General features: G+C 44.4%; 1 protein-coding gene across 6 annotated transcripts in view; it reads right to left on the bottom strand.

The window, feature by feature from the left end:
* ANKS1B (ankyrin repeat and sterile alpha motif domain containing 1B) overlaps positions 1–14,262 on the bottom strand; it is a 203,478-nt gene extending 189,216 nt beyond the window's left edge. For 5 of the 6 annotated variants that reach the window (XM_040439672.1, XM_040439708.1, XM_040439698.1 and 2 more), the window contains exon 1: positions 13,849–14,262. The gene's annotated coding sequence lies outside the window, so the exon portion shown is untranslated. The remainder of the gene's footprint in view (positions 1–13,848) is intronic. The other variant, XM_040439680.1, reaches the window with a different exon arrangement.
* Between the last annotated feature and the right edge of the window lie 315 nt (positions 14,263–14,577).

Raw genomic sequence — 14,577 nt, 5'->3', positions numbered from 1 at the left:
CAGGAGGAGCTGAGCAGATTGATATATAGTGTTATAGTATAACTAATAATTTAGTAATTAAGATCGGAGTTCATTCTGGACATTGAAGTCACGGAGGCGGTCTTATCAGTGATTGACAGCCTTCTCTTTATGATTGTGTATACAGAGATCACGGATAGGACCACCTCCATCACCACCTTTCATCAATTTAAATGAATGAAATACAAGTCATACTTCGTATTTTCCCACAAAGCTATATGTTAAACTGCTCAGCTCCTCCTGCTCTATAACATGCTGCCTGCGGATTACATAGCATTTTTGTGGCAGGTTCCCTTTAAACGGACACAAACATCACATTTTTTAATCACTTATTAACACCCTATATGTGAATATTTTATGTAATTTTTTATTTTTTTTACACAAATCGGGTGGATGGTTCTCTGAAAATAATTTTATGAAGTCATTGCATGTATTCTACCTCCTGTCCTGGCTCCACCTTTGTTCTCAGTCAGACCATCACTCCGAACAGTCAGGGAAGGGGATGAGTGACTCAATTAGAGCAACACACATTACACTACTACAGAAGGACAGTATTTTGCATTTTATTTTCATTGGTACTGTGCTGCCGAAATGAAAAAGAAAGCAGACAAAAATTCTTTAAAAATAGTTTTCTAATATTTACCGTATTTTTCACTCCATAAGACGCACTCCCTACCCCCCCCCCCCCCCAAATTGGGGGGGATACTGTACTGTGTCTTATGGGGGTGAATACAGGGCAAAAAAATATTAAATTTGCGGCGTATTTCATCGCAGGCTGTGCTGCATTTAAACAGCAGCCTGCAATGTACCCAACATCCGTGTTACCTGAAGAGGGAGAGCCTGGCGATCGCAGCGCGTGCTTGTTTATGGGGACCGGCCGTGGCGTGTGCAGAGTGGTAGGGAAAGTTCTGCTGCGGTGGGCACTGGGTGGTATTGTCAGGTCTGCTCTGGCTGGTGCCATGTGATAGAGACTAGCTGGCCCCTTCTGGTGCTGAGTGATTCGCAGGGAGATTGTTGATGGGAGTGCGGGAGCAGGCAGATGAGCAGGCTTTCCTGCCACACATGCCTGCTCTGCCTCTAAGTCTACACAAGTGCCTGCTCCTGTGTATGTGCCCTGGTAGCTGATGAGAGGCATGGGGGCTGATAAGAGGTATGGGTGCTGATAAGAGGCTGGGGGCTGATGAGAAGCATGGGGGCTGATAAGAGGCATGGGGCTGATGATAAGAGGTATGGGGGCTGATTATAAGAGCATGGGGGCTGATCTGAGGTCTGAATGAGGGTCTTATTTATATTGGGGCTCTTATCTGAGGTCTGATTGGGGGTCATTCACATTGGGGTCTGAGCTGAGGTCTGATTGGGGATCTAATCTGAGATCTTACTAACATTGGGAGTCTGATTGGGGCTGTCAGCTGAGGTCTGATTAACATTGGTGGTCTGACCTGCCCGCCCCCTCATTTTAAGGATAGCTGAGCGGTTATCAAGCAGAGTGTCAGCACATTGCTGACACTCTGCTTGAAACGGCTGACATCTGTGCTGTGATGTCAGCCGTTTAACCCCTTCCATGCCGCGGTCCGTAGGGACCGCTGTATGGAAGAAGTTAACAGCTCCCTCCCTCTCCCATCGGGGGCTACTGTGCCTTTTCAGCCCCCGATGGGAGAGGGAGGCGGCCCCCCTCCCTCCCCATCACCTGCTGCTCTGTTATGGCAGCGAGTGATGGTTACCATGGCAACAGGACGCCTTCACAGGCTTCCCGCTGTCCATGGTGCTGATCAGAGGCTGTCCATGGTGCTGATTAGACTTCTGCTAAAGGCAGAAGTCTGATCAGACTTTGTAAAGTAAAAATACAGTACAGTATACTACATTGTGTACTGTACTGTAATATACAGACATCTTCAAGAACTAAGTGGGTCTGGGTCAAAAAAATGCAAAAAAAAGTATAAAAAAAGTAAAAATAAAAAAACACATTTATCACTGAATAAAAAATTAAAAAATTAAATGCACTACACATATTAGGTATCGCCGCGTCCTCAATAACCTGCTCTATAAAAATATCACATGACCTAACCCCTCAGGTAAATACCGTAAAAAAAAAAATTTTAACGGTGTAAAAAAAGCTATTTTTTGTCACCTTACATCACAAAAAGTGTAATAGCAAGCGATCAAAAAGTCATACGCACCCCAAAATAGTGCCAATCAAACCATCATCTCACTGCCACCCTATCCCGTAGTTTCCAAAATGGGGTTACTTTTTTTGGAGTTTCTACTCTAGGGGTGCATCAGGGGGGCTTCAAATGGGACATGGTGTAAAAATGATGTAAAAAAAACAGTCCAGCAAAACCTGCCTTCCAAAAACCGTATGGCATTCCTTTCCTTCTGCGCCCTGCCGTGTGCCCGTACAGCAGTTTACGACCACATATGGGGTGTTTCTGTAAACTACAGAATCAGGGCCATAAATATTGAGTTTTGTTTGGCTGTTAACCCTTGCCTTGTTACTGGATTTGCTTCTAAACTTCTAAGCCTTCTAACGTCCCCAAAAAATAAAATGTCATTCCCAAAATGATCCAAACATGAAGTAAACATATGGGGAATGTAAAGTAATAACTATTTTTGTAGGTATTACTATGTATTATAGAAGTAGAGAAATTGAAACTTGGAAATTTGCTAAATTTTCTAAATTTTTGGTAAATTTACTATTTTTTTTATAAATAAAAATTATTATTTTTTACTCCATTTTAGCAGTGTCATGAAGTACAATATGTGCCGAAAAAAACTATCTCAGAATGGCTTGGATAAGTCAAAGTGTCAAAGTGACACTGGTCAGATTTGCAAAAAATGGCCTGGTCCTTAAGGTGAAAATGAGCCCGGTCCCTAAGGGGTTAAAGGGGGGGGGGGGGGGTGTCTCAATTCAGCAAAAGTAATTGATCACATTTAGAAAGTTAATACAAGACACTTACTAATGTATTGTGATTATCCATATTGTCTCTTTTGTGGCTAGATTCATTTTTCCATCATATTATACACTTCTCATTTCCATGGTTATGTCCACCCTGCAATCCATCAGCAGTGCTCGTGCTTGCACACTGTAAGAACAAGCGCCGGCCTCTCTGGTGGCTTGGACCGTGGGAGACCCATTCGTCGTAACCATTCACTTCTATGGAGTTGAACTGCATCTAGGCCATGTGGAGCGCTGATGCCTTCTCAAAGAGCTGATCGGCGGGGTTCCCGGGTGTCAGTCCCCCACCGGTCAAATACTGATGACCTACCCAGAGGATAGGTCATCATTATTAAAATCTCGTAAAACCTCTTTAATAAATCTGGTGCATCTTGGACTGTGCTGAAGACAGAAAATGTTGCAAAAATGAGATTTGCGCTAATATTTGCACTTTGAAAAGTTGCTAGCCACACCCCCTCCAGTTAACTCCACCAAATTATTTTGCAATGTCTTGTATAGAAACTAGCACAAATAATGAAATATTCAACTACAGCTAGCACATGGGCAGCTGCATACTAAGCACTGTTTAGGCTAGGCATACACAGGGACTTGTGGCCGTGCGACATAAGCAATGCTGTGCTGCTAAACCACAACTAACAATAGTGGACGTAGTTACATTGAGACCCACAAATGTAAGGGCCCACCAGAGCGTTTAGCTTGGGGGACACATGGGGGCAATGACCCCATATTTTATGGCAAAATTATTAGGTATTTTGTGTTCTCTACCCCCTTTCTCCCCCTTTTTCTTCCCCTTCCCGCCTTATTTTTCAGGTGAATTTACCTCAAGAAGATGAATCCGGTTACAGCTGGTTCTGTTTATGTTTGATTTTCTGGATAGCAACTGAAGCCGAGCTGTTAATTGGTTGCTACCCGGTTGCTGGGGGAGATTTCCAGCTCTCTGATTTGTTCCTGCCTGCAAGGCGGGAAATTTGTCCCCTTTATATTTCCAGGTTGCCGCTACCTCAAGGCAGTCGTCGCGGATCTGGACAGCGCCCGCCCTCCCTCCCTTGAATTTTTGTGCTACCTGTCGCTGTGCTTTATTAGAGGGGCTGTATCGCTCAGCTGATGCTGAGTGGATCTTGGTCTATATGGATAGTTTGAAATTGGTATTTATTGTTATGGTTGATGGTTTTAATTATTAATTAATTTATTAAATTATTTATTGGTTTTAATTTTGGTTACCCTTAATAAAGCACTTCGGCCATTTCTATTCCACCAAGAAATATGTTGTCAGTGTTTTTATTTATCTAATCACATATGGTTGAGAGGGAGGTGGTGTCATTTGCCTCCATGACTGTGACACTTCAACTGGAAGAAATCCAAACCTGCTAGATTTCAGCACGATCATTCACCATCATTAGTTACGATTTTAGCAATGTTATATTGCGTTCCTCTGTCGCACAGCCACAAGTCACCGTGTAGCCCTAGTCTTAAAGGGTTCTCCAGGAATAATTTTCTTTTCTTTTTAGCAAGTGCCCTAAGCCTGCCTCCGTAAACCGAAGATTAATACTTACCTGCTCCCCGCAAGTCCGCGTTCCCGGTCCCACACCATGTTTAAATCTGTTGGAGTAAGGGCATGGTAACATGCTCCACTACAGCCAAAGACTGGCATCAGCAGTGACATGGCCACAAGCAGCAGGTCACCGCTGAAGCCAGTCATTAATCGCAGCAGTGCGTGTGACTATGCTGCAGCGGATGTAAGCACAGAGAGGGGACCGGAACATGGACAAGCAGGAGGCATAAGGAGAACTGGAGCAGCGGGGAGCAGGTAAGTATTAATCTTCTGTTCCCATAGAACCCCTTAAGGGTTATTCCCATTTCAGCCTTTCATGGCTTAGATCAGAATAACATTAGTAAGTGCTGGCCAGGAGTAGCTGGAGTTACAGAAACATCCAAGCCTGCTGCGTTCCTGAGTCCCCGTAATTCCCATACCAGTGAATAGAGCTAAGCAGTATCCATATGACTGCTCACCCCTGGCAGGCACTTACTTACGTTGTTCCAATCTCAGCAATGAAAGGCAGAGATGAGATAACCCTTTAATATCATAAGCAGTAAGCCCCCTCCAGTGGTGAGTGCAGACAGCCATCATTTTATCATTAAAGGGGTTATCCTATGATTAATTAAAGTAAAAAATGAAAATCAGATATCATATAATACATGACAATCTATTTCTAACAAGCTACAATCAGCGTTGTAACTCGCATAGAGGCTCCGTGCCTCTGTTCCGCACCGCACCTTCCAGATTGCGGGCCGCAATACAGGCCCGGATGGGACACGGTCATGTGCATGAGCCCTAAGGCTGGGTTCACACTTGAGCGTTTTAGGCTGGGTTCACATTTGAGCGTTTTACAGCGCGTTCAAACGCGCTGTAAAACGCTCAACACATGAAAACCAATGCTTCCCTATGGCCCTGGTTCTCACTTGAGCGTTTTACAGCGCTGAAAAACGCGCTGTAAAACGCCCTACGCTCAAACAAGTACTTGAGCTTCTTTGGGGCGTTTTGACGCGCGTTTGTGGCCATAGGACATTGCAGTCAATCACACAAACGCGCGTCAAACGCGCGTTTACTATTGCAAAAAACGCTCGTCAAAAACGCGCGTCAAAAACGCGCGTTAAACGCGCATATCAAAGACGCTCAGGTCTGAACCCAGCCTAAGGCTGGGTTCAGACCTGAGCGTTTTACAGCGCGTTCCTACGCGCTGTAAAACGCTCAACAGGCAAAAACCAATGTTTCCCTATGGGCATGGTTCTTACCTGAGCGTTTTACAGCGCGTACGAACGCGCTGTAAAACTCCCTACGCCTCAAGAAGTACAGGAGCTTCTTTAGGCTGGGTTCACACTTGAGCGCATTTGATATGCGCGTTTAACGCGCGTTTTTGACGCACGTTTTTGTGCGCGTTTTTTGCAATAGTAAACGCGCGTTCGACGCGCGTTTGTGTGATTGACTGCAGTGTCCTATGGCCACAAACGCGCGTCAAAACGCCCCAAAGAAGCTCAAGAACTTGTTTGAGCGTAGGGCGTTTTTCAGCGCGTTCAAACGCGCTGTAAAACGCTCAAGTGAGAACCAGGGCCATAGGGAAGCATTGGTTTTCATGTGTTGAGAGTTTTACAGCGCGTTTGAACGCGCTGTAAAACGCTCAAGTGTGAACCCAGCCTCAGGGCGTATTGTCGCGCGTTCCCGCCCATAGACTTCAGCGGGAACGCGCCTAAATGGGCGTTTGCTTGTTTCCGCCCATTAAAAACGCCCGATAAAAACGCCTGTAAAAAGCGCATATCGAATACGCTCAGGTCTGAACCCAGCCTTACTCTCACAGCTTCAACTGTGCATATGGCTGACAGCACTTGAAGGATGGAAATTACCAAGTGCGACCATCTCAGAGATATCACTGAGGTGGACAGAAAAAAAAAAAAAGAGCAAACAGCAGGTGGCGCTGTACAGATAGATTTTATTAAATACTTAATTTTTTTTATTATAGGGAATTACAAAAGTATTCAGATCCAGGTTCTGGTTTGAAAACTGTAGAATATCTTTATGTTTGTTTATGCAGAGGATTTGGAGTCCCGTATGAGAAAAACAGAATACATTGTAGCAGCAAAAAGACAACCTAAAAATGCACTTGCCATTTTTTAACACAACTGTGTGGTTTTGTGGACATAATCCCGGTGTTTGATGCCCCCGCCAACCCTCTACAGAAGCAAATGCACTCGAGGCACACCAGTCCATAGATAGATATATATAATAAACCAAAAGAACAGAATGCATTGATGGAACATATGTTTTGTGTAGTACACTAAATAAGATACAACCAGGGATAAATGAAATGAAAATTGGCAGCATCGCTGAAGTACAATTCAAGTGCAGAGCATGGAAATGGCGTTCTGGTGCTTAAACAAAAGAGGTCATTTAGAGGTGATAGAGACGGTTAACTCCATTCTCATGTCACATATAAAAGGCTTCACGGCAGACAAATAGAGAGGCGGCCCCAGCTTGTTTGCTACATATAGGTCAATCTACGGAGACATCATAGAGGCAATAAATCACAGAATACTGCGTAAAAGTAAATGAACCTCGAGTAAGCGTAAAACTGGGACCCAAAGAGAGCAATGCTGATTAGGGTTGCTCATTTCGCAATTGCGGTGAAACAAACTAATTACTCCACACTCGTTGACAATGAGTTATTGGCTACTATGGATTGAGGGAGATGATTAACGTCAATTGTGACATAAATAAGAGAAAAATCCCAGGCAGGCTACTATCTGCTCTGCTATTGTTGATGTGTGACAATGGGGAAAACGCTCATTTCAAGGTCATTTTCAAACAATGTCGTGATAGGATCACTGGATCAGGAATAAGCTTCCGATTTGCTGCTGCCACTTTCACGCTTTGCTCTGAGCTCCTATGACCTCTATCCAAAATGCACTTGTGGCCCATCGTCTACGGGTGAGGGGGGGGGGGGGGGGGCAGCCATGTTGTAAATCGAACCAATATCTATGAGAATGCAGCCTAGAAACTAGTGATGGCAACCAAAATATGATTAATTGCATGCTTCGTGTCCCCCTAAAGTGTAAGCTCAACTTCTTGAAGGACTCCAGGGACAATCGATACACGCTGTTCTATCTAGTGCAGGGGGTTGTGCATGACACAGAGACTGAAAGAAGACAAAGCATAGAAATCCTACATCCCAGCTCTATAAAGACATATGGAAGCCAGTCCCCCTCCATGAGCCCGCTCTAGCAGACCCTCGCCATCCATACATTAACAGGAATGTGGCATCAGGAAATGACCTATTGTTTAAAGGGATTCTGTCACCAGGTTTCACCCCCTCCAGATAAAAATATGGTTATGTTCAGGGCGTCTTCACGATTCCTAATGTGGGCTTATAAATGTAATCTGTAGGCTCATTTTGCTAAAAAAAACGCTATTACTAACCTGTCATTCAACAAAATAAGGCTACTTTCACACTAGCGTTCGGGGCTCCGCTTGTGAGCTCCGTTTGAAGGCTCTCACAAGCGGCCCCCAAACGGATCCGTCCAGCCCTAATGCATTCTGAATGGATGCGGATCCGCTCAGAATGCATCAGTCTGGCACCATTTGTCCTCCGCTCAGCAGGCGGACACCCGAACGCAGCTTGCAGCGTTCAGGTGTCCGCCTGGCCGTGCGGAGGCAAACGGATCCGTCCAGACTTACAATGTAAGTCAATGGGGACGGATCCGTTTGAAGTTGACACAGTATGGCTCAATTTTCAAACGGATCCGTCCCCCATTGACTTTCAATGTAAAGTCAAAACGGATCCGTTTGCATTATCATGAACAAAAAAAAAACCCTTTTTTTTTTTTTTTTTTAGTCATGCTAATGCAAACGGATCCGTTCTGAACGGATCTAAGCGTTTGCATTATAGGTGCGGATCCGTCTGTGCAGATACCAGACGGATCTGCACCTAACGCAGGTGTGAAAGTAGCCTAAGGTGCCCAAGGGGATGTAAATGGATCCAAGCTGCCGCCCGCACCCGCTGCCGTTCGTGCCCAGCGCCGCCTTTCCCTCCCTCCCCCTCCTTCTGCTCTAACATCTCACGCATGTGCACAGGACTCTGCCTGATGCGCCCGTGCGGACTTCTCAGTTCGGCTTCATAGAGCGAAGTGCGCATGCGCCGGCACTTCGCTCAACATCTCGATGACCTGCACACTGGCAGAGCCCTGTGCGCACGCGCGAGATGTTAGAGCAGAAGGAGGGGGGAGGGAGGGAGAGCCGGAGGCGTCACACAGGATTATGAGGCGGCGCTGAGGTCGGGAAAGGCGGAGCTGGGCACGAACGGCGGCGGGTGTGGGCGGCAGCTTGGATCCATTTACATCCCCTTGGGCACCTTATTTTGTTGAATGACAGGTTAGTAATAGCGTTTTTTTTAGCAAAATGAGCCTACAGATTACATTTATAAGACCACATTAGGAATCGTGAAAGCTCCCCGAACATAACCATATTTTTATCTGGAGGGGGTGGAACCTGGTGACAGAATCCCTTTAAATCATGTTTTTATGTTTAACACATTTTGAAAGAATTTTTGATGATGTTATTTTTTATTTTCCATGTCAATATCTATATTTAAACAAAGCAGTTTTCGCACTGGCCACTTCTTGGTCCGTACAGATCACTTTACTGTAGTTACCTGCTCATCTATACACAGAGGTGATATCATTACAGGCAGGATAAGGCTACTTTCACACTTGCGGAGCAGTTCCGTCGCCGGACTGATGGCATTAGTAAGACTGAGCAGGATCCTGATCAGTCTTAAAAATGCCTGATCAGTCAAAAAAATGTATTGAGATGCCGGTTCCGTCTTTACGGTGTCATCCGGCAAAACGGATCGGGCATTTATTTTTTTCACCTTTTTTTTTTCGGTCTGCGCATGTATGCGGCATTCTGGTATTTTAAATAACGGATCCGGCACTAATACATTCCTATGGAAAAAAATACCGGATCTGGCATTCAGGCAAATCTTCAGTTTTTTTCGCCGGGGATAAAACTGTAGCATGCTACGGTTTTATCTTTTGCCTGATCAGTCAAAACGACTGAACTGAAGACATCCTGATGCCTGATTACTCTCTATTCAGAATACATTAGGATAAAACTGATCAGTTATTTTCCGGTATTGAGCCCTTTTGATGGAACTCAGTGCCGGAGAAGAAAAACGCTAGTGTGAAAGTACCCTTAGAATGACAGATAAGACAGGATCCACCATTCACAATAGGTGATTGTCAAAGCGTATCTATTCTTTCCTTGTACAATGACCTCTGCACAGGTCACAGAGCATGCCTAGAATTCAATGGGGTCATCTCCCAACAATCGTGTCTATGGCCCATGGGTTTGCCGTAAAGCAATTTTTTTTAATGCTGTGTGAATGCTGTTAAGAACAGCTCACGCAAGATGGCCGCCCCCATAATCATGTTCAGGAAATAAAATTAAAAAATCTACAATCAGCAAATAAAAACAGATTAGAAAAAAAGGATATGTGTTACTGTCTGGTTTTAACTGGCAGAAAACATTTTTGGTGACACATTTCCTTTAAAGGGGTTATCCAACACCTATAATGCCCCCCATAAAATCCCCGGGCACCACATTCAGTTTATACTTACCCCACTCCCCGGCACCCACGTCGCTCCATTAAAAGGCCGCGACGGGAACGAGCCTACCTTACGTCACCCACGAGATGCACCCGTGGCCGTGCGGGCATCAGGAGCGATGGTTGTGCCAGGGTGCAGGGTAAGTATAACCTGTATGTGGTGCCCGGGCATTTTGGGGGCATTATAGGGGTTGGATAACCTCTTTAACTAGATTTCCAATTATTAAAGGGGTTATCCATAAACTCTAGTTCGGCATATGTTCATCATGGAGGGGGACTACTGATAATTATGTGACAGTCTGTGGTGTGGAGAATATAATTTAGCCCCGGAGGTTATCAGGTTGCTTCTATAGAGATTCTCATAACATTACATTTCAGAACTGGTAATTGAGCTGTTGGCCAACATATTCTGCAAAGTAGCTTCAATTTAAAGGGGGAATACATAATATTTTTTCCACTCTTGTCTATGGGATGTGTTCAGTATTGCAGATCATACATATGTAAGAGAATGAAGACAAGCCTGTAGACAAGATTTGGAGCAGCCCCTTTTTCTTGGTTTTTGGGGGCTTCAAGCAGCAGATCAGTTTGATGATCATTTTATGATCCAAGCCCTATGGTAAAAGGCTTTAATATACCATGAACACAAGCTTACAACTAGCACTTTTTTATATCAGCACTTGTGCGTTTGACCTGCTTCATATTAACCACGTGTTAAAATAGGAAAACTCCACAGAAAATTGGAGGCTTACATTGCAGTTACTCAGCAGGGAGTAATTTAGAACCCTTATGGAATAACTTCAACCCTCTACTAGCAGGAGAAGAATAAATTAGAGCCGCTGCCTAGCAACAGCCAATAGGGGGCACCACTTGGTCTCCATCCTAGACCTAGTATTATATGCACCAACTATACTTTGGAGTAGAGGAAGGAGAGGCTGCTGGTCCATACTACTGGAATGTGGAATTTCTCCAACTCTCTTCTTCTCCAGGAGGTAACAATAGATAACCTATCCCTACGATAGGTCGTTAATATCAGAAGGGTCTGACCTATACATCCCGCCAATCAGCTGTTTAGGAATAGTTCCGGCAATGGGATCAGCGCCGAAGTAACCAACTCCGTTGACTACACAATAGATGGAGATGTGTAGTGAATGCGCTGGAGATACTCCTAAACACTCCTAAAGTGCAGGGTGTCGGACCACCGACCGATCTGATATTGATGACCTATCCTAATGATAGGTCATCAATTGTTAAATCCTGGAGAATCCCTTTAATGCATATTTCTTAGATATAGCAAAAAATGTCTTATCAGTGAGGGTATGACCTGTTGGAGCCCCATTAATCCCCAAAAATGGGGTGGCGGGTCTCCAGTGGAAAGATGGGTATACTTGCACAGCCATCCTTCATTAAATCTAGGGTAGATACAGGAACAGCAGAGCAGACTCACTAACCCACTAAGCAAACTGGTTATTGCTATAGCAGTAGCTATATATCATAAAGACCTTTGGTGAGGGAAACTTTGAGTGACATTTCTTTAGGTTTCATATACTGGGCATTAATACTAGCTGGCATTAATCGTGTTGGGTTTGGAATGTGGTTTATACTACCAAATATGTTTTAATTACTCGAGATTTGCGCTAAAACGTTTATTTTAATGATTTCACCCAATAAATAGGTGGTTTGCTTTGGACAATCCCTTTTTGTTAAAATGCCCCATTGACAATAATTTGCCCCAATGATTTTAAACTGGCAGCAAATGTTCAATTACTGTAGCACCACAACAGGGAAAGAAGAATTACACCGTTCTCATTGAAATCAATGGGTTGTTGGTGTAATAAATGGACATATTGAGTCCGCCAGAGCGAGAGACACTCTTTGTAGCTACTTTATTTTCTGGCTAGTAGATGAGAGCCCTGTACGGAGAATCCCTAGGACCTAACTATAGAGAGTGCAGAGAGTGCAGATGCACATGGGCCCAGGAGCCCGAGGGGGAACATAAGGTCCCATAGGAGACGGCTACTTTAAGTGAAGCATGATAGGTGTGTGTGTGTGGGGGGGGGGGGGGCCTGTTAATGATTTTGCTTTGGGGCCCAAGTTACATTTCTGAGAATCCACCTCTATTATCTCAGAATTTCCTACTACTTAATTGAAATATGGGTTTTCTACCCCTTTAATAATAATCAGTCCATACAAATTAGAAAAGCTACAAAAATAATTGGCATTCGTTAGGCTATGTATCATATTGTTATGCCATATAATGGGCTGAGTCATGAACAAATAATAATGATCTATATGTAAGGAAATGAACCAGTCCTGAAGACGTCTTGGTGTGTAAACATTAAAGGGGTATTCCATACAGAAGCAGTTATCACCTATTGGTTGCCCTTTCCATCGGTGCTACAGAATTTCAGTGGAACAGTAGGAGACAAGCTAAAATACTGCTCCATTCAATCTCCTCCTAGCTGGGAAGAACCAGGGTGTCCAGGTCAACAATTGGTGGGGTTTCTAGTTGTCAGACCCCCATCAATTTGGCACTAGAGAGGTAATAACTACTTCTGACTGGACTACCCCTTTAAATTGAAAGATTGACTTGACATGACATTGAAGGCTCAGTGGTTAGCGAAGTTCCCCTACATCACTAGATTTCATCCAACATTGTCATGGAGTCTCCATGTTCTCACCATGTCAGCGTGGAATTCCTACACATTTCCTCCTACACCCTAAAAATACTGGTTAAGTTACTGACTTCTTTAAGTTGTGCTAAGTGGGTGCTTAGGAGACAGGGAGCCTAGACTGCGAGAACAGTCAGTGAGGTGAAGGGTTATAATCTGTGAACAGTGCTATGGAATATGTTGGTGCTATATCTTTATGCAGTGCTATCATCTATCAACAAGGTTACTAGTAGTTTCTCATCTTGGATGAAAGTTGGGAGTGAGAAGTCTCTAATACTTTGGGTCCTACAAGTCTGTGACCCTCACAGGGCAATTCCAACATCCTAAATGAGAAGAATATGAAGCCATCACTGATATCCAGATGGTGCAGACAGCATCCAACCTCCTTCCTATTACACTTTATAATGAAGACATCTCAGCCCATCTACCTAATGCTGGCTGCATCTTCTAATAGGTGAGAAGCTAACCTAATGGGATATGATGTCCACTTCCAAATAATTGAATATTCTTCATGTGCATTCTGATTCCTTCTGCTGGATCTATCAGGCCTGAGTCCTAATGGATTTGTGATATTCACATCATCGCCCCCTTATATCTGAAAGAATGTGCTGCTGGAAAGCATTACAGCGAAGGAAGTGCCAATCAGGCTGATGATATTATCCATTATTATATAATATACAGGGGGTAGGGTACATCCCTTATGTATAGGAGATTAGGCCTCCATATCCTACTTCACAGTGAACAGATCCCTAGTGGCATTCACTCTACCCCCTCCCATCCCCTTAGATACACATGCAAAGTGGGGATGATGTTGGAATATACATAGGCAAATATTATGTATGACATATATCTGTCTATATGCTTATTATAAAGCTAACCTTCCCCATAGGAATCCATAGGCAAGACATTATATTCTGCATGCAACACCTGATGTATCATCCTCAATACCACCCACAGATCAGGAGTCCTCCATAACCCCCCACCCCAAAGTTGCACAAGTCATGTACAGATATGCAACCCACAGACCCATTGTACATTGCAGATTGTCACTTACCACCCCCAAGAGAATGAAGAGATCCAACAGATCACAGGGGATCCTCAGCCACCAGGAGGCAACACACAGGATCCAAATAGTTACAATGTAGAAAGCATGTAGAAAAATACAACCAGCAAAGAGAAAAAGGCTACCAGATGCCTGATCAGTCAGTGCTGGGCTGTGGACCCCCTTCTGGCAGGATGCTCAGAGCACACTGCAACACGTGAGCAGGGGTAATAGTCTCCCCCTCCAGATCCTCATCACCCTTCCGATGGAATAAGGTGACTGAATGATCTCACATGCATGGACAAAATCCTCTATTGCATTATCCCCAGCGCCGTGTATGGCAGACACTCGTCACCCCGCCAGGCTGCTCGAATGGAGTGTCTCTGCCTGCTCTGTTTCTATGGATATAGGCTGTCAATCAGGCGGTGCGCCGATACTCCACACAATACGGCAATGGCTGACTGTGTAGGGGATGCAGGCTGAGCAGGGAGGGATGCACATGGGGATGGGTGAGGGGGGCAGAGGGTGAAGGTGAGGGGGCTGTGAGAGCAATGAGATGGGGTGCAGTGTGGCACTGGGGGATGTGTGCAATGAACTATTAATACTGGGTGCAAGTTATTATGTGCCAGCATCAGAGGACTGGTACGTGCCCATATGTGGGTGAGATTATGTATATGATGCTGTACTGGGTATATGTGGGTGAGATGTTTATGATGCTGTACTGGGTATACAGTATGTATG

The sequence above is a fragment of the Bufo bufo genome, chromosome 1 (genome assembly GCF_905171765.1).
Source record: "Bufo bufo chromosome 1, aBufBuf1.1, whole genome shotgun sequence".
NCBI lineage: Eukaryota > Metazoa > Chordata > Amphibia > Anura > Bufonidae > Bufo > Bufo bufo.
Note: the sequence above shows the minus strand (reverse complement) of the source record. Positions and strands in the feature narration are given on the sequence as shown.